The sequence below is a fragment of the Patagioenas fasciata genome, chromosome 20 (genome assembly GCF_037038585.1).
Source record: "Patagioenas fasciata isolate bPatFas1 chromosome 20, bPatFas1.hap1, whole genome shotgun sequence".
Taxonomy (NCBI): Eukaryota; Metazoa; Chordata; class Aves; order Columbiformes; family Columbidae; genus Patagioenas; species Patagioenas fasciata.
Genome location: NC_092539.1, coordinates 1148536 through 1167005, shown reverse-complemented (window position 1 = coordinate 1167005; position 18470 = coordinate 1148536).

Here is an 18470-nt window from a genome sequence, read left to right as displayed (position 1 = left end):
GTGGCCAGGAAGCCAATGGTACCTGGGGTGGGTTAGAAGGGGGTGGTCAGTAGGTCAGAGAGGTTCTCCTGCCCCTCTGCTCTGCCCTGGGGAGACCACACCTGGAATATTGTGTCCAGTTGTGGCCCCTCAGTTCCAGAAGGACAGGGAACAGCTGGAGAGAGTCCAGCGCAGCCACCAAGATGCTGAAGGGAGTGGAGCATCTCCCGTGTGAGGAAAGGCTGAGGGAGCTGGGGCTCTGGAGCTGGAGAAGAGGAGACTGAGGGGGGACTCATTCATGGGGATCAGTATGGAAAGGGGGAGTGTCAGGAGGATGGAGCCAGGCTCTTCTGGGTGACAACCAGTGACAGGACAAGGGGCAATGGGTGCAAACTGGAACACAGGAGGTTCCACTTAAATTTAAGAAGCAACTTCTTCCTGGTGAGGGTGGCAGAGCCTGGCCCAGGCTGCCCAGGGAGGTTGTGGAGTCTCCTTCTCTGCAGACATTCAAACCCGCCTGGACACCTTCCTGTGGAACCTCAGCTGGGTGTTCCTGCTCCATGGGGGGCTTGCACTGGGTGAGCTTTCCAGGGCCCTTCCAACCCTGGACATTCTGGGATTCTGCGATCTCCCGATGCCGTGGGAGGAAGAGTGCTGTCTCGTTTGTCTGAGGAAACCAGTAACATGTGGATTTTTGACTCCAGCAATACAAGGCTGGCACAAATGTCGCCTCTGTGGAACACCAATTTCTAAAGCAAAAGATATGCCTGAACAAGTAGGTTCAATGCACAAGCAGCTGCATGGGGAGCCAGCCCAGCACAGCCCGGCTGTCCTGCTGCACAGTCACCTGTGCCACTCTGCCACCTCCCTGCAGCCTGGCACATTGTCCTGGCATTGCACAGCAAGGCAGGGCTGGATGGAGCACAACGCCAGGCCTCAGGGCCCTGTGCCCCGGTGGGCAGCAAGTGTGGCCCCAGCAAAGCTGCGCAGCACCTCTGGTGTCCCACTGTCCTCCTGTCCCCAGCGCCAGGGCTGCTCTTGGCCCTCAGCAGTGCAGCTGCAGGGCTGCTCTCCATCCATTCATCCTGCCTTGAGCATCCCCAGGGACATGGTGAAATTTTGGGGGTCCACCTCGACAGCAGGAGAGACAGAGACCCTCAGCACGACCGGACATGGTAACCTTAAATAACCATATAATCCATTAGATGCAGGGCCAGGGTTTGCTGTGAGCCAGCAATATGCTCCCAATGATTTAAGGCGAATTTTGTGTGCTTAAGAGTCTGTGTATGTGGTGTTACCTCCATTATAGGGCCAAGGCAGAGAAGGACCAGGTACAGTAAGGGACCCAGAGGAGCCTGTGGATGTCACAGGCAAGGGGGTGCAAATCCAGAGCCCCAACTTCCAGACATGCTGGTGTCTTCACTCCCCCTGTAACTGGGTAAGCACAGAGACCTAGGTGAAGTGAACATCACAGAGCCAAGTGAAGATGTTCCACCAGTATGCCTGAGGCATCTGCAGGCTCTTGGCATGTATTTCTGCATCACCTGCAGCTGATGTGGACACCGCCTTCAGCTCAGCAGCATGGGGAAACAGGACTTTCCCCGCTCTGTGCTGGGGAGATGCACGGGCACAGGCTCCCCAGGACAGATCCCCAGATGGGCAACACAGCCTGTCCCCACCCTGGGGCACTTGCAGGCAAATATCCGCTGGGGACAAAGTGGTGGTTGGGGAACAAAGACAAGAAGGTAGGGAGCGTGTTACACCCAGCAGTGTGGGACAGCCACTTTCCCAGACAAAGGAGAGAGGTTTTTCTAATCCACTTCTTCCAACAAAAGCGTCTGACGTGGGGCCACCTGGGCGAGGGCTGCCTGGGTTAACAGAGGACTGGTGGAGAAACTGGAGCCAGAGAAGGGACTCGCTGGCTGGTCCTGGGAGGACATACTTAGGGATGGTGGGGTTTGCAGTGGCTGGGGCTCAGGGCTTCATAATGTCTTCATTAACCATGGATGAGATCATCTGGGAACACTGGTGGGCGGCACGGCAGCTCCATATGTGGCTGGGAAATAACAGGAAGAGCAGAACGAGCCTGGAGACATTGCAATGGGCCCAGGTCCAAAGGGAGGGATTAGAGACAGGGTTTTCTGCTCCCATCTGCAGGCTCCTTGGCCAACAACAAGTGCAGGGGAGATGGATTCAGGAACATTCAATAATCTTGGGACTGGGATGAGCATGGGCCAGCCATGAACAATGCACAAGCAGTCCCACAATGCACTCAAGAACTGCTAGAACAAACCACTGATCTCAGCCCAGGGTGGTCCCAACCTGCTTCCAGGGGAGCACAGGAGGGCACTGGGTGCCATGGTTGCTGTGCACAGACACCCAGGGCAAGGAACAGCAGGCAGAACGCGGGGCTGGGTGGAGAGCAGCATGGTCCCTGTGGCAGCCAGCAGCACACTTGGGATGGCAGGAGGCTGCGGAGACATCGCTAACATGAGCACAGCTCCCGTCTGCTCCACAGGCAGCGCTTGAGCAGTGTGTGAGTGAGGGACAAAGACAGGAACTTGCTCCTGGGTCACAGGCTGGGCTGGGACTGCTCACAGGGCCACATGCTGTCATCCATGGGAGGGGGAATCCACCAGCCCTGCTCTCAGTCCAACTCTAGCCCCAGTCCCAACCCTAACCCTAACCCCAATCCCAATCCCAATCCCTATCCCAATCCCAGTCTCAGCCCTGTCTGGGAGCAGCACTGGACCCATGGCTGGGTGGACAAGCCATAACCTGTTCCCAGTCCCCAGGGCCACGTGCAGCCCGACTGATCTCTGCAGCCTTCACTGGAGTCAGGAGCTGGACTGACTTAGCCATGGGGACTTGACTGAGCAATCAGCTGTATTTTTTGGGGATCATGGCCAGCGTAGGCCAAGCCCTGGCTCAAGCCCAGAGCCATCCCTTCCCCAGGGACCTCTAGGCAGGCTGAGTCCCAATCAAAGAACTTGGGCATCTGGGCTTCCCAAACAGCTGCTGCTCACTCTCTCCCCTGTGTTACCTTGCATTAAGGACTCCCAAAATTGTGTGGGGTACTGGAAAGCCTCCCAGCAGCCTGTCCTGGGGGGGGTGCATCCCTCAGCCCAGCAGAGGTGTGTCCAGACAGAGAAAAAGAACAGAGTACAACAAACCCAAGTGCGACTGAGGGCAGCTCGCACTGAACCGGTGGCTCTGCATCTACACCGGGTGAATACAAGGTCCCCTGATCACTCAAGCCTTGGCTTCGAGCCCGGAGCTTTTCACTCACAGGCACTGAAGAACTGGAAGGACCCCAGTGTATCCAGGGCCATAATTCACCTCATGGCAAAGCCGCTGGCCTGGGAAGAAGATCAAACCCAAGCACAAGTTTCAATTCTTGCCTTACTCTCTAAAACCTTTTCTCTTTCCCATTTCCCAGGACTGCATCTCTGTGATGCCAGTCCAGAGGGGTTCCCATGGACAGGGCTCTGCTTCCTGTTGCCCGGGCACTGAAGTGACCAGGAAATCGGCGGTTTCTCAGGAAAAGCCCTGGCGTTTTCTCCTGGCTGCCTTGCCGGGAGCCCCTGGTAATGGGGAGAGGGCAGGGAGGTGTCTGGCCACAGGGTGCTCACACCTCGCAGGGCAGGAGCCCTCGTGGGCTGGCAGGCATCCTGTACATCCCATGCTGTCAGCTCCGTGACTGTGGCAACAGTGCCTGGTGAGCTGTTTCCCCAAGCTTGTGGTACAAGGCTGTGGATCCTGGCATGGGACACAGGACCCGCCAGCACAGCATCGTTCCCCCGGGGCAGAGCTGTGCTGGTGTGCAGAGCCGCAGGGCTGTGGTTTCATCCCACTGGCTCCGTGCAGCCGCCGTGGGTTCACCTGTCCCTAAACCTGTGGGATGCCATGGGTGGACAGGGGGGAGCACACAACATAAAGGAAAAGAGCATCATGTGCAGACCTACGTGGACAGCCTTGCCCACAGGGCTGATCCTCATCCTCAGAGTGAGGGGGGGATGGTGGTGGGGTGGGGACAGAGCTGACAGGTTGGAGGGGGAAATCATGTTCTTGCTTGGAATAAAGCAGGGAACTGTTTGTCACTCTTCTTAGAAATGGCCAGTCCTACCTGGGGGCCCCAATCGCAAGTGAGAAATCACATTTTGCGTGACCTGGGCTCATGACCACAAGCGCCAGCCCCAGGGCAGCAGCGGTGAGCAGCCAGGTGACGCGGGGGCTGAGCCCTTGTCCCGGCTCCCGGGGCAGGACCCTCTCTGCAGCAGCTCCATGCGGCCTGTGGACACCACTGCGGCCCCACACAGAGTGGCAGCAAGAAGGGGCTCCCCCACGGGATGCCGAAACACCCAGGCTACCCCTGTGGAGTCCTCCCCAGAGCTCCGGAGGGGCTCTGAACAAGCAGGGGGCTTCTGGGGGCAGCTGCATGGCACTCCTGGCAGGGCTGCTGCTGCTTGGCTTCCCCAGGCCTGGAGGTGGGCAGGACCATGGGGACACTGCCATCGTCCCCCTGTGAGCAGCAGCAGGCAGCGGGACAGGCAGCAGGGCAGGGGGGATGGGGATGCCTGTGGCCGTGACTCTGCCTGGAATGGGTGCAAACACTGCAACCCACCTTTCCAACAGACTCACAGCGTTTTCTGACCTGAAGTGGTCTCCTATTACCCATTTATCTACATTTAACTCAACTATTAATACATGAGGGATTTTGCCCCTTGAAGATCCAAACAGGACCTGTTTCTCCATTCCCAGCTATCGTGTTGTTCCACAAGGAGAATCTGAGTAACCCAGAGGGGTGCAGTTTGGTTAGCGCATCTCCATTAGCTCTCCTGTGCAGTGAATTTGCTCTTTTCCCATTTCTATTGCATGGAGAAACTCTCTGTTCCGAGGTTCCCTTAAGTCCCTGGTGGGGTTAGGCATAAAACTAACATTTTAGTAGGACTTGAGCACCAGGAGGGCTCAGAGGTAGAAGCATTTCTGTCATGGCATAGCTTTCAATGGACTCAATGAGAGGTTCCACTTAAATTTAAGAAGCAACTTCTTCCTGGTGAGGGTGGCAGAGCCTGGCCCAGGCTGCCCAGGGAGGTTGTGGAGTCTCCTTCTCTGCAGACATTCAAACCCGCCTGGACACCTTCCTGTGGAACCTCAGCTGGGTGTTCCTGCTCCATGGGGGATTGCACTGGATGAGCTTTCCAGGTCCCTTCAACCCCTGACATTCCGGGCTTCTGTGATCCTAAGGGTCTCTTCCAACCAAAAGGATTCTATGATTCTATGCTAAGCCACCTTCCCATCAGCTTCCTGCAGCTGTGTGGCAGCATGCTCCAGCCCCACGAGGTGATGTTGCTCCAGCACTCCTCTCCTGAGCCCTGGGAAGGGATGTGGGAAGGTGTCAGTTCAGCCCAATCCCATTTTGCACTGAGCAAGATCATTTTGCTTCCCTTTTATACTTGCAGTCGGTTTTGAGGACCAGCAATCCCGTGGAGGGTTCCCCCTCGCAGAGGTGTAATTGTGTCTCTGAACGCTGTTGCGTGGTGCTGCAGCTGGAGAAGCTGTCCTGTCCCAGGGCCACTGTTCTTTCACGTCTTTGGCATCAAACTATGCTTGCGTGACGCAAGATCTCACACTGGGAACTCAACCCGAGGGAAAGGAGGGGTTCTCCTCTTCTTTGGCAGGACTTTAATGAAAACCAGATTCCCAGTGCAGGCTGAGGCTCCCTGGTGGCCTCCCCATGAGGCTGAGGACAGCCAGGCATGTCCCAGGCTGCTCCAGGCACCTCGTACTGCCCTCCCTGCCATGGCAGTGGGAAATGAAGTCTGTCCTGTGTGTGCCATCACCTGTCCTGCCTGTGCCATCATCTGTGCTGCCTGTGCCATCACCTGTCCTGTCTGTGCCATCACCTGTCCTGCTTGTGCCATCACACTGGCATTGCCACGTTGGGCAAACGTTGCGGAGTTCTCTCTCCTGGGGACGCTCCCTCTGCACATGCCCCACAGCACCCAGGCAAACCCAGCGCGGTGCCCAGGGAGCAAAGATGAGCTTCACAGAGCTGCCATGAAATCACCTGTTACTACCAGGCTTGACAGATCCATGCCCAGGCCAGCTTTAATCAATTTATTAAACCAGTTTTCTTCCATATTTAACCCTCCTGCTTCACCACTGTTGCCCTCCCTGGGGCCTTTTGTACAAACCTTCCTGCTGAGTTCCTGGTGCCCCTCCGGCTTCTACATCTCTCTTTAAGATTTTTTCTCAATTGACTCAAAAATCGGAGTTGACCAGCCCGAAATCCTGACATTTAAAGAGAGAAAGTTTGTGAGTTGTGGAGATTTTCATGGTTAGACTTTTCAGCTTTTGAACATAACTGCAAAAGTGGGCTTTTATCTTTCAGAGAGAGCTGGAGTTTCTGAGCTCATCATGGGATATCACCAGCTGCAATTCCAGAAAATCATGTGTTGTGAAGCTCGCAAAAAGCCCTCGAGAGCCTCATTCATTTCCTTTTCCTCTATACACTACAAACCAGTGTGATTTATGAACAGCTGCATGCTCCCGAGGATGGAACGGCATCTCTCCAGTTGCAGATGGGCATCCTCAACGCACCCCAGCGCTGCAGGTCTCTGTGGGTTTTCTTCAGGCCATGTCAGGAAGATCTTGGATGCAAACCTCTGAGAAACGAGAAGTGTTGCTTCAGCACGAAGCAGCACAGGGACAGCCGGGGCCCTGGCCTCCCTTCTCACTAATGTGTGCAAAATAATCTGAAGAAACATGGTCCTGCAAAGGGGGTTACGTGCTGCAGGACAGAGGAGCAAGCAGGACCCATGCCTGGGGTGTCACAAGTTAAACATTCTCCCCTGAGGATGGAGCGGGTTGTAGAGATGGTGGAGTCAGGAGGAAGGAGAGGAAGAACAGCTGTGTCCTGGGACGATCTCTGGGGCTTTCAGGGCTGCTAATGCTTCACTCAAAGCCACCATCCTGACCTTTTGAGATAGGTTTGTGCTTTGTAACTGGGACAAAAGGGAAAAAAACCCCACCCAGGTTCATTTGTGGGAAGCTGGCAGTGTGACATCCAGGTGATCCTCTGTGCGTGGGGACGGGCCTGTGCTGGGAAGGGCATGGGAAGGATGCTTGTCCTGCCTTCAGGTTCGTTCCTGCTCTCAGGTTCCAGCAGGTGACGTGGATGAAACTGCTGAGTGCAATTTTTCCAGCTTCAGCTGGATCGTGCTTTTGTGTGGGGTGGAAGAGCAATCATTGCTTCATGTGCCACTGACAGGAGCCACAGGGAGACACTGCCCTGCCGCGGGAAAGGCTTTCCTTGCTGGAATGATATTTTGAGCCCAAAGTCCCTGAGCAGGGCTGAAGTTAAACCCTCAGTGCAAGAAAATAGCACTTTGCGTGAGTGTGAAATTTGGCAGAGACCAGGGGTGCGAACAGCTCGCCGGAACTGAGCGCAGCAGCCGCCTGTCTGCTTCCCAAGCAGCGGCTGGCGAGGTCCGGCTCCTGAAACACGCCCTGTGCTGGCTGTCGGAGGAGCTGCTCAGCCCGAGGAGTCCTCTGGAGAGCTGAAACTAGCCCAGGCGTGTGGAAGATGCCATCGGGGAAGGAACGATCCTGCTCAGTGTGCACTGACCAGACTGGAGCTGGGTAGAGGCTGCTGTGGTTGAGCGACCGCATCCCACTCCCAGCACATCCCCCTCTGCTCCAGCTGGATCCCCCAGTCCTGCCGGGGAGACGTCAGCTCCTCGGGACTGCAATGGGTTTATGTGGCGAGATTTTGGTAGCAGGCGGCTGCAGGGGTGATTTCTGTGAGAAGGCACCAGGAGTTGCACCCATGTTGGACCCAATCAGCTCCAGCTGGCTCCAAGATAGACCCACTACTGCCCAAAGCTGGGCCCATCAGGAAAGATGGTGGTTCTCCGGTGATAATGCAGTTAAGAAGGGGAAAAAATGCTGTGCAGCAGCTGGGAGAGAGCAGTGAGAAGGTGTGAGAAAGAGGAGCTCCAGGCACCGGAGCAGAGATTCCCTGCAGCCCGTGGTGCAGACCATGGTAAGGCTGGATGTCCCCTGCAGCCCATGCAGGTCCGTGGTGGAGCAGAGAGCCACCTGCAGCCCGTGGAGGTCCATGGTGGAGCAGAGATCCACCTGCAGCCCATGGAGGTCCGTGGTGGAGTAGAGATCCACCTGCAGCCTGGGGAGGCCCCCACTCCTCTGCCTTCCCACAGCAGGAGCTGCTCAGACTCCGAGGGTTGGTTTGACCACCAAACTGCTGCCAGGACCCTGCCTGGCTGCCACCACATCCTTCTCCCGCTCATCATATAGGAAGGTTTGCATGTGTCTTGCTAAATGATTCAGCTTCCCTTTTTGACATGCCACACATGCCTCTCTTTGGAAGAGAGCCCTGGGATCGGCACTTTCAGTTCTCCTGTGGTTGCATGAGTGCCCGACCGCAGCAGGACTTCCACAAACTGAGGCCAAGGGCAGCTGCCAAGCAGCTGTTGCATCCTGGCTGCTGCCGGCCAGAGGCAAGTGAGTGTGAAACGGAGGAGCCGAGCCCTGTCCCGGGCCGCAGGTGCAGCTCAGGCTCCTCTTGTCACCTCACCAGGTCTGTCACACCTGTGGGGTGGGAGGGCAGCGCAGAGGGGAGAGGATGGAAATCAGATCCTGTGGCTTCAGCAGCGGGTGTGTGTGCGAGGAGCCACATCTGCGGTGTCTGGAACAACTGCGGTCCGTGGGCAGCTCGTGGTGAGGAGCTCACTGGGGAACCAGGCGCTCACCTGGACATTTGCTTTAAGCTTTCAAGTAACACTTTTACAGGCACAAATTTCACAAATAACCACCTCAGGGTCCAGCCAGAGCCCGTGCCAGCTGCGTTCATTGCTGCCACATGCCTCTTTGAGCAAATAAAGCTGGGAGCAGGTGGCATTTACACAGCTGTGACGTCCCTACCAACCCCTCCTGCCACCCGATGTTGTTCAGGGATGAGTAAGATGACAGTAAACATACATGATACTTTCCTTGAGGCCTCTCCCAGTCTCCAGCTATCTTCAGTTAGGGGGATTTCCTGAGCCAGATGTGATTTTCTGATTTATCTGTATATACACCCTTCAGTAGATCCTTCTACTCTGGACTTGTCAAAAAAATTCCCTTTGGGTGCAGGCAACACCTGCATCAGCACCATCCCTGCACAGGGAGCTCCTGCCACCCCAGCGTGGAGAGCCGCCTGCTTCAGGCTGGGTTGAACCCAGCTCCCACCGCCGGCTCATTCGTGCACAGCCAGAGCTGGCGGCTCTGTCTCTCTCCAGCCCCTCCAGGACGATCCTGAGTTTTCACATCCCGTCTGTATCTTCTCTGGCAGGAGGTTCCTGCTCAGATAGGAAGATCCTTCCCACCAGAGTTTCTCAGGAACCCTTTGACCACCACGGTGTCTGCAGGCAGGGCCCATCCATCCCTGTTGCCCCTGGTGGCCCCCACTCCTCACACAGCAGCCGGAGTGCACCCCGGGGGCAGGATCAGCCCCTTGCTCTGCACTCAGGTCCCACCTGCATCCCACTTGGGGCCAGTGGGACATTCACCATGGGACAGAGGTACGCCGTTATCCCACAGGCTGCACCAGACCTCCTGGATTTTCCCTCCAACGATGTATTTTCCACTGCATTTAAAAATAAAATCCCAGCAATAAAAGCTCTGGCTAGTTTTATACCCGGGCTGTTTTTCCCAGGCTCCTACGGGATCAGGTGCCTCCCGCAGCCCCGCAGTGCAGGTTCGTCCTGCAGCACGGACGGTGCTCACACAGCCGTGCTGGTGTCACACGTAGACAGGGTGCGGGGGTGGATATAGGATGTGTGGGTGGGCTGGAGCACAGGATGTCAGAGCTTGTTGCCCATGGAGCGGATCCTTCCTCTTTGCCTTGCTGGGAAGCCAAGAAAGCTGAGGGCTCCATGTGTGGGGCTGGGAGCACAGTTTGGTGTGATGTGACCACAGTCATGGCGTGAGCACAGACACAGCATGGCCATGGACACAGTGTGAGCACAGATAGATGTGAGCACGGCCACGGTGTTAGCATGAGTGAGTGTGACTACGGAAGTGGTGTGAGCAGAGATAAGACGTGAGCATGGACATGAAGTGACCATAGACACAGTGTGAGCATGGACACGGTGTCATCATGGACACACTGTGAGCAGAGATATGATGTGACCATGGACACGGTGTGAGCACAGTCACAGTGTGACCATGGACACAGTGTGAGCACAGACACGGTGTGACCATGGACGTGGTGTGACCACGGACACAGTGTGAGCAGAGATATGATGTGACCATGGACAGGGTGTGAGCACAGTCACAGTGTGACCATGGACAGGGTGTGAGCACAGTCACAGTGTGACCATGGACATGGTGTGACCACGGACATGGTGTGAGGAGAGATATGATGTGACCATGGACAGGGTGTGAGCACAGACGCAGTGTGAGCATGGACGCGGTGTGACCATGGACACAGTGCGCATGGTCCCGGGACAGCCAGGCACAGCATGAGTGTGCACACCCGCAGGTGTGCTGCTGTGCCCGTGCTCGTACCTGTGTCACCTGTGGCAGGGGGTTTCCCCAGCGGTGCCTGAATCCCTGAGCGTGCTCCCGGAGCAGTGCAGTGAACGCTGGCACACGGGTGTCTGTGCAGGTGTCTGTCGCGGTTCAACCCGCGCTGGCAATACAACCACCGCAGGCACTCACTCACCCCCTCCCCAGCCAGTCCCCAACAGGGGAGAGAATCGAAAGGGGAGAAACTTGGGTTGAGGTAAACACAGTTTGATAACATAACAAAATATTAATACACTTAGTAAATATATATAATATATATATTATAATAGAATACACTATAATATGTATGTATATGTATATATGTGTCGTGGTTGAGACGGACAAACGACATAGACCAAGTTCTTCCAGGATGAAAGTAGTAGATGCCATTTATCGCCACAAGTGCATTTTTATACAGTTTTACCAATTCATGTGTCTCTTCACTATTGGTTACAAGTTACAGCAGTAACATCTCATTGGCTGTTTTTGCTGTCATCAATGTTACTCTGCTTCTCCCTTCTCTCTCACAGGTACATCCTTAACATCTCCGGCTGCTCCTTTACTCCCATCTTTCTCACGGGTAGGCCTTCATATCTTCAAGGCTAATTTCTGTTCCCATGCCCTCCGTCAGGGAATCCACAGACCCGCCATAGTCCCCCACATATATGTATATATGTATATATGTATATATGTATATATGTATATATGTATATATGTATATATGTATATATGTATATATGTATACATGTATATATGTATACATGTATACATGTATATATGTATATATGTATATATGTGTATGTATTATATATAATATAATATACTATTAGTAAATATATATAAAAAACAGAAATAAAAGATACTCAAACTCTGTCCACACCGAGCAGCCAGTCCCACTGCTCCACACCTGATCCTAAAGCTGATCCCAGAGAGAGAAAAGAGAGGAAAAAGGCAGAAAGGCTCAGAGGCCTCTGCAAAATGGCAAAAGGCCGAGCTAGATGTCCCGATCAAAAGTCCTGCGGCTCCAACAACAAAAAAAAGAGCGATGAAAAAAATCAAACACGCACAAGAGAGAGAGCAAAGAGCGAAAGGCCCAACTCTGCTTATATACGAAGCATGATGCTAATGGGCTGGTGCAGTCTCATTGCTCAGTCCGGGTGTCAGTCCAGCTCTGTCCGTCCATCCCCTTCCTCGCTGCCTCACACCTGTGGGCACAGCTCAGAGTGTCCTTGGCTCTCAGACCAGAGCAATTAAACACATTAACTCTGTGCTGGGCTGATATCTCTTGTTCTCAAACTAAGTCCAAAGAATGACCGTGCTGGCTATGGAAAAGAAAGGTTTCTAACTGCATGAAGAAATTTCACTCATTTTCAGTCAAACCAGCACAGCGTCTCCCCTGGCAGACCCCACCTGCAGGTCATTTGGGGGTGCTGGAAGGCTCACGGGCTGAGCAGGAGCACCCCGGCAGTTCTTGAGCTGCAGCAGGGCTCTGCAGTGCCGTGCCCAGGGTTGGGCCGCGGTGGCTGTCACAGCCTGACGCTGTCCCACGGCCAGGACAGGGAAAGCCACCTCACAGCCCTGCAGTCAGGCTGGCAGCTGGAACGATGGCAAAGCTGTCCTGGCACTGCCAGCCTGCAGGGATAGAGACCTGGGCGAACAGATCCTGTCCTGCAGACCCACATCCCGAGGGTTTGCCAAGCAAACGTTCTGTGAACAGGGAGAGGCACCAGCCCCGCCGGGATACAGGAGGAGGAAAAGCAGCTCACGGCTGCGGGAGAATGGTGAAAATCCCTGGAAAAGCCACAGGGAGTGGAGATGGGTCCCAGGGCAGCACGGGCAGGTGTCCTTCAGCTCCCTCTGTCCCCAGGACATGTCACGGCCATGGTGAGAGCTGCACACCCCCGCAGACCCGCTGGCAGAGCCGTCCTGTGGGACATGAGACGACGGGGGCGTTCCTGTCGGTGTCGGATCCTGCTGGGTGAGCTGCTCGCAGCCTTGCAGCCCTAACAGTCCCAACGGCTTTGTCTTTCCTCTTAACCAACGTGTTTTGCAATGTTTAGATCTTCATAGCTCCTTTGGTTTCATAAGACTGGGCTCCCGCTCAAGGTGGGTGTTGCAAGGGAAAGCTCAGTGATGGGAGTGATGAAGGTTGAGGCCCCTGGAGAGGAATAAACGCTCTCTCCTGAAAGTATTGTTTACAAGAACTGTCTTCTTCTTCTTTTTTTTTTTTTTCCCCCCTATTTTCATGCTTTCAGAAGGGCCAAGGAGGTTTATGAGTTTCTGGGAGTTGGCAGCACTGCAACAGCCTATTCATGGGAGGAAAATGTGAAAAAAAGGCTGGGCTGTAAAAATTCCCCAGGATTTTGGGCAGGGAAGCACAATGAGAGCTGACACGTCCAGGTGTCCCGGGAGGTGCAGCGCACGGCGGTGCCAGGGACAGTGCCAGGGTGCTGGGCTCATCCGTCCCCGTGGGACAAGCCCGCAGCCCAGCACGGAGCTGTGGTCACTGGCACTGACCAGCCATGTGGCCACCGGTCAGAAGGCGTTTGCATCTGTGCAGGAGCATCAGAACCAGGATGTCTCTCATAAGCACAAATTATTCTCTTCCTGAGCCATCAATGATTAATATTTAATGACGGAATTGTTCCGTGATTTGGTTGTTATCTTCCCAGCCCACCCAGCTGAGTTCTGCAGGTCGGCCGGAGCTCGGCCCGCGCGGGGATGTGGCACAGAACACAGACCCCAGCGCGGCTCCCAGCACAGGGGATGTCCCATCTGTCCCTGGGTCTCCCTTGCACAGTGTTTCAGCCTGAGCACAAATGGAGGTTTTGAAAGCTGTTAATATCTAATGAAGATTTTGGAAGCATCCCAAACAAGTGGGTGCTCTCTTCATGTCAGAGCTCATGCCAGGAGTACCAGGACAGGGTCATTTATCCATGTGGCTTTTCCATTTCAACTGGCCCTAAATACAGCAGAAGGCAAAACAAAAGGGTGTTTAAAAAGCCTGAACTGAACTCAGAGCAATAAAAAATCGTTTTGTTTTGGGCTAAACAAAACCTTGGGCGCTGAGGTGATGTCTTTTGGGTTTCTTTGTTTAGTCAATAGGACAAAGACTGGTTCTTTCCCAGTTTGACCAGCACCACATGGGAGCTGCTCATCTTCAGCAAGGATGGAAAAAGCCGTTGTGGGTTGCAAGCCGCTCAGTGCTTTTGTAGAAATGAAGCAACACAAAAGCGCACACAACACTCTGGATGGGAACGTCAGCGCTGCAGGCCGAGCTGCACCCGCCACGTCCGGCCCCGCACCGCGCGGCACAGCCCATCTGGGGCTCCTCCTCACCCCACAGGGCACATGGAACACTTTGAGTTGGAGGTGACCTCCAAAGCGCATCCAGGCCAACCCCCTTGCCATGAGCAGGGACATCATCACACAGATCAGGTTGCTCAGAGCCTATCAGTCACCTCACTCCTGGGGACCCTGAGGGGTAAATGCAGATAAATATTTCGCCATGCATGTGTGTACAACAGCATGAGGGACAATGCCAGCCCACGCACCTGGTGCGGGCTCTCAGCACTGCCTGGTCAGGTTTCTCTTTCCCCTTTTTGCCCTCCATTACAGACCTGTCCGGGTTGCCCACCCGTGAATCTGCCGCCTGGTTCGGGTGTTCAGGACCACAGCGGTGTGGAGGAGCCCACGGCTGAGACACAACAAGCTCGTGTCTCCTGTGACACCCTCCTCACAGGCAGGGTCATTATGGCACCTGTGCGGGGGCTGGTAGGGCCTGGCCAGCACCGGTCCCTGCATCGCAGCTCTGTCCTCACCGGCCTGGAGGCTGTATCTGGGGACACAGGGCTGGGATGTCCTGCTTGCATCTGGCTGTCACCACTGTATCTGAGCTCTGCCCTGTGGGTCCCCATCTGTGGGACACACAACCGTGGCCATGGCTGTGACCCCTGCCTGGGGGTGCTGCAGGATGTGCAGGCAGCCCTGCCTGTCATCAGGTTCTTGACAGGAAGATTTGATAATGGTTGCTTTTTCTTCTCCCCAGGGGACATCCCTACAGCCACCATGTCCCTACTTGGTATCTTCTTTGGCTTGTAGACACCCCTCAGATATCCTCCATGGGCAGGAGATTGTTTTCAGAAGCCAAAAGAAATGAAACCTGCCTGCCTGGACCTGTCTGAGGACAGGGTGTTCCTGCCTGCCAGCAGCAAGGGACAGCAAATCTGTGGGGTCCCTCGTACCCTTTCGGGGTTGCCCTTGGGGCAAATGGGGGCATGCATCCAGGAGAGGCTCTGGGGCAACAGGATTTGCTGTCTCCAGCACTGGTCCCCAGGCCCAGCTGCAGCTGCAGGGCAAACGGGAGCTGCGTGTCCTCCCTGCTCGGTCTCCACGGGTCCAGGCTCCAGCAGGTCTTGGGAACGAATGGAGGAAAAATGCTCAGTCATTGAAACTGTGCAGGCACAGGGCAGCCCAGGTGTCCTGCTGTGGGCATGTGCTGGTCCATGTGCCTGGTCTGCAGCTGGGGAAACTGAGGCAGAGCAGTTAAACAGTGTCATGAGGATGGGTTTTAATTGTTCCTGGGGCACGGCTGCAGCCCGGCCTCCTGCACAGGTTCTCTGCCCGTACAGCCTCTTCTGCCCCTGCAGCCACCTGTCCCTGCCCAGGGCTCAGCCCTGCTTGCCATGATCCCATCTCCTAGGAAGGGTGTCCCGATGGCAGGGAAGGGCAAGGGGGCCACGTCCACCATGTTTGCACCCGCTGCTGCACTGGTGTCCTGCAAGGGGACACTTTTGGTCTAAGGACACCCATACGGTGAGTGTGGCCCCTCCAGGGTGCTGGCCAGGCCCCCAGCCCCTGCTCTGGTCCCCGATGGCTGGTCACTGAGGGTGAGGAAACAGGGTGGATATCCGCCATGCACAGCTGCCTCTTTATGTAATGCGGGGAGAAAAGCCATGGTCCCCATGGCGTGCAGCTGCTGAGCAAAGCAGGAATTTTGGGAGCCCCACCCCTCCTCCCGCAGCGGGTGTCCCTGGGAGGGACCATATGGCTTCAATCAGCTGTACCTTGGACGGGGCTCGGCCGGCGGCGCAGGCAGCGCTGAGCACCCACGCTGGGCTGGGGTCACGGCCACGGTGACACATCGGACCCGGCAGGATCACAGAATCATAGAGTGTCCTGAGCTGGAAGGACCCACACGGATCATCGGTTCCAACTGCTGTCCCTGCACAGGACACCCCACAGGTCACCCCGTGTGTCTGAGGACCTTGTCCAGTCTCTTGTTGAACACTGTCAGGTTGGGCCGTGACACCTCCCTGGGAGCCTGTTCAGTGTCCAGCACCTCTGGGGGAAGAACCTTTTCCTCATGTCCCACTGACCCCCCCTGGCTCATCTGCTGCCGTTCCCTGGGCTCTGTCACTGTCACAGAGAAGAGCTCAGCCCTGCCCCTCCTGCTCCTGCTGAGGAACCTGCAGCCCATGGGCTCTGCCCTCAGTCTGCTCTGCTCCAGCTGAGCAAACCCAGGGACTGCAGCCGCTGCTCATCCGGCTTCCCCTCCAACCCTTCCCCAACTCGCTGTCCCTCCTCTGGACACCCTCCAGCAGCTTTATCTCCTTTTCTCCTGTGTCCCCAGCCCTGCACACAGTGAATGCTGCAGGTGAGGCCGAGCAGAGCAGAGCGGGACGATCCCCTCCCTGTGCTTGCCGGGTGCTGTGCTTGATTCCCCCTGTGGTGGAGATGCTGGGGGTACCTGGCACAGCCCCAGTGTTCTGAGAACAAGCTGGGACGGTGTGTCAGAGGCTCACCTGCTGCTGTCCCTGCCATACCCCACAGAGGGGAGGGTAGACCTGGTCCCTTGCCACCTGGGCAGGGGTCTTTGCTCCACCATCATATGAGCAGAAAACAACATCCTCCCATGGCAGCAGCCGCGGTGCCAGCCTGCGGGTCTGAGATGTGCCAGGCAGCCCCCTAGCCAAGACAGCCCTGGACAGTCTGTCCCCCCGTACCAGTGAGGACCAGCCCCAGGACCCAGAGGCTTCTCCAGATCACCACATCCGCAGCTCATCTCCCAGAGATTCACGCAGGACGGGCGGTGCAGAGCGCGGGGCTGACGGCACACTGGGCATGGGGCTGCTGCAAAGCACCCAGGGCAGCACGAGCCTTTGATGGGCAGAGCAGTTTCTGACTGCGCGGCATGGAAGAAAAGAAAAAAGCACAAAATGTACAGGCTGAGGGCCCAAGATGCAGTTTTCCTGCTGGCATTTGGGATAATTGCTCTGCTGGGAGAGCAGCCCTTCTCTAAGGGGGAGTAGCTGGGCACGCAGCCCAGCCTCCAAGGGTGTGAGAAGGGCATGGAGCTGGGCAGGAGAAGAAAGAGAAACTGCAAATAGACCTGAGTGACTGGATCCTTCCCAAACCGCATTGCCAAGGACACGGAGGATGAGATCCTGCAACGCCCGGGGCAGCTCGGGGCCGGTCATGTCTACGGGTTGAGCCCAGACAAGGGCCGAGTACAGCACGTTCCTGACGCCAGCCCCCATCACCAGGCTCCGGCAGTGGGAACCGTTGTGTGTATCACCCTGGTGCCTGTGATAAACCTCCGGTGACACGAGGATCGACTACGTGGTGCTGCACCTGGGTTTGACAGGCTCAGGCATGGAAAGGCTGAGTTGAGGTGTGTTGGCAGGAGCTGTCCTGGCTGGGGACAGCAGAGACCTGCTCCAGCTGTTCCCAGTGTGGACCACAGCTTCACATGGCAGTTTCCAGATGTGATCAGAGCCCTGCAGGTGCATTCACAGATACCTGCAAACCCAGCGTTAGGGGGAGCAGAGCCTGAACGGAAGGGAAGCCTGGACCAGCACAGCAGTGGTGTCAGCCTCTGCAATTAAAGGTGCTGAAGCAGACACAGCCCAGACACCCAAGTGAGGGTCAGCACAGGCCAGACCCATCGGGGACACAGAAACAGTGTGGCCAAGCCAGGGTGACAGCTCAAGTTCTGCCTTGCACCTCCCAGGGGACCCTGGTCCTCCCAGGCCCATTGTGCCCCCGGAGCACCCCCAGTGCTGCTGGGCCATGGTGGAGGGGAGCAGCCCTGACTCTGCCCAGAGCAGCACTCAATGGGCACCATGATGCTCTGTCCCTTGAAAGACCTCACAGGCTTTGCATTGCCCGCCTTTGCCCTGTCCAGGATTTGTGGCTGTCCCAAGCACCACTTGACAGACGCCCCTGCAAAGATCCTGCTCTCAGCCGTGGGTGAGCTGGCTCACATCCCCTCCTCCCAGCTCTGCTCCCAGTAGGGGAGGCTCAGCCCCGAGGGGTCTGCAGAGTGCAGGGGGTCCCAGCTCACCCCACTACCCCGAGGGGCAAAGGGAGGTGACTCTGGGCAGCACAGAACCCGCATTTGCCCCGGCGGGTGGTGCCAGCCTCGGCTCAGAGCAGGGGGTGCATGTCACGGCGTGCCCTGCCAGCACAGTCCCCCGGCTGCCCCGCAGGAAAGAGTCACTGCAGGGCATCGGGGCCACTGCGCCCACAGCCACAGGGGCCAGCTCGGAGGGAGGGGGCTTAATAAGAAATAACAAGTTGTAAACTGCACCAGCAGCACCTGAGGAGTACGAGCCCCCAGCACAGGTTCCAGAGGAGCTGCCAGGTGAAGCTATGAGCACTGGAAGGGGTGCAGGTGGCTTCATGACCCCATCCCACAGCAGTGAGGAGAGACCGGGGAGTCGCCAGCCCCAGAGAAGCCCAGATGGGACTGAAAGGGCATGGGAACATGGGCTGGAGCAGAGACCCCCTGGGCTCCTCCTGCTCAGGCTGTGGTTGTGCAACCTCAGCTCACCCCACAGCCCCTGGGACAGGACAGGCAGGAATTGCAAGGCTCGCAGCAGTAGATGGGCTGATTTAGGCAGAGACAAAAGGCTAAA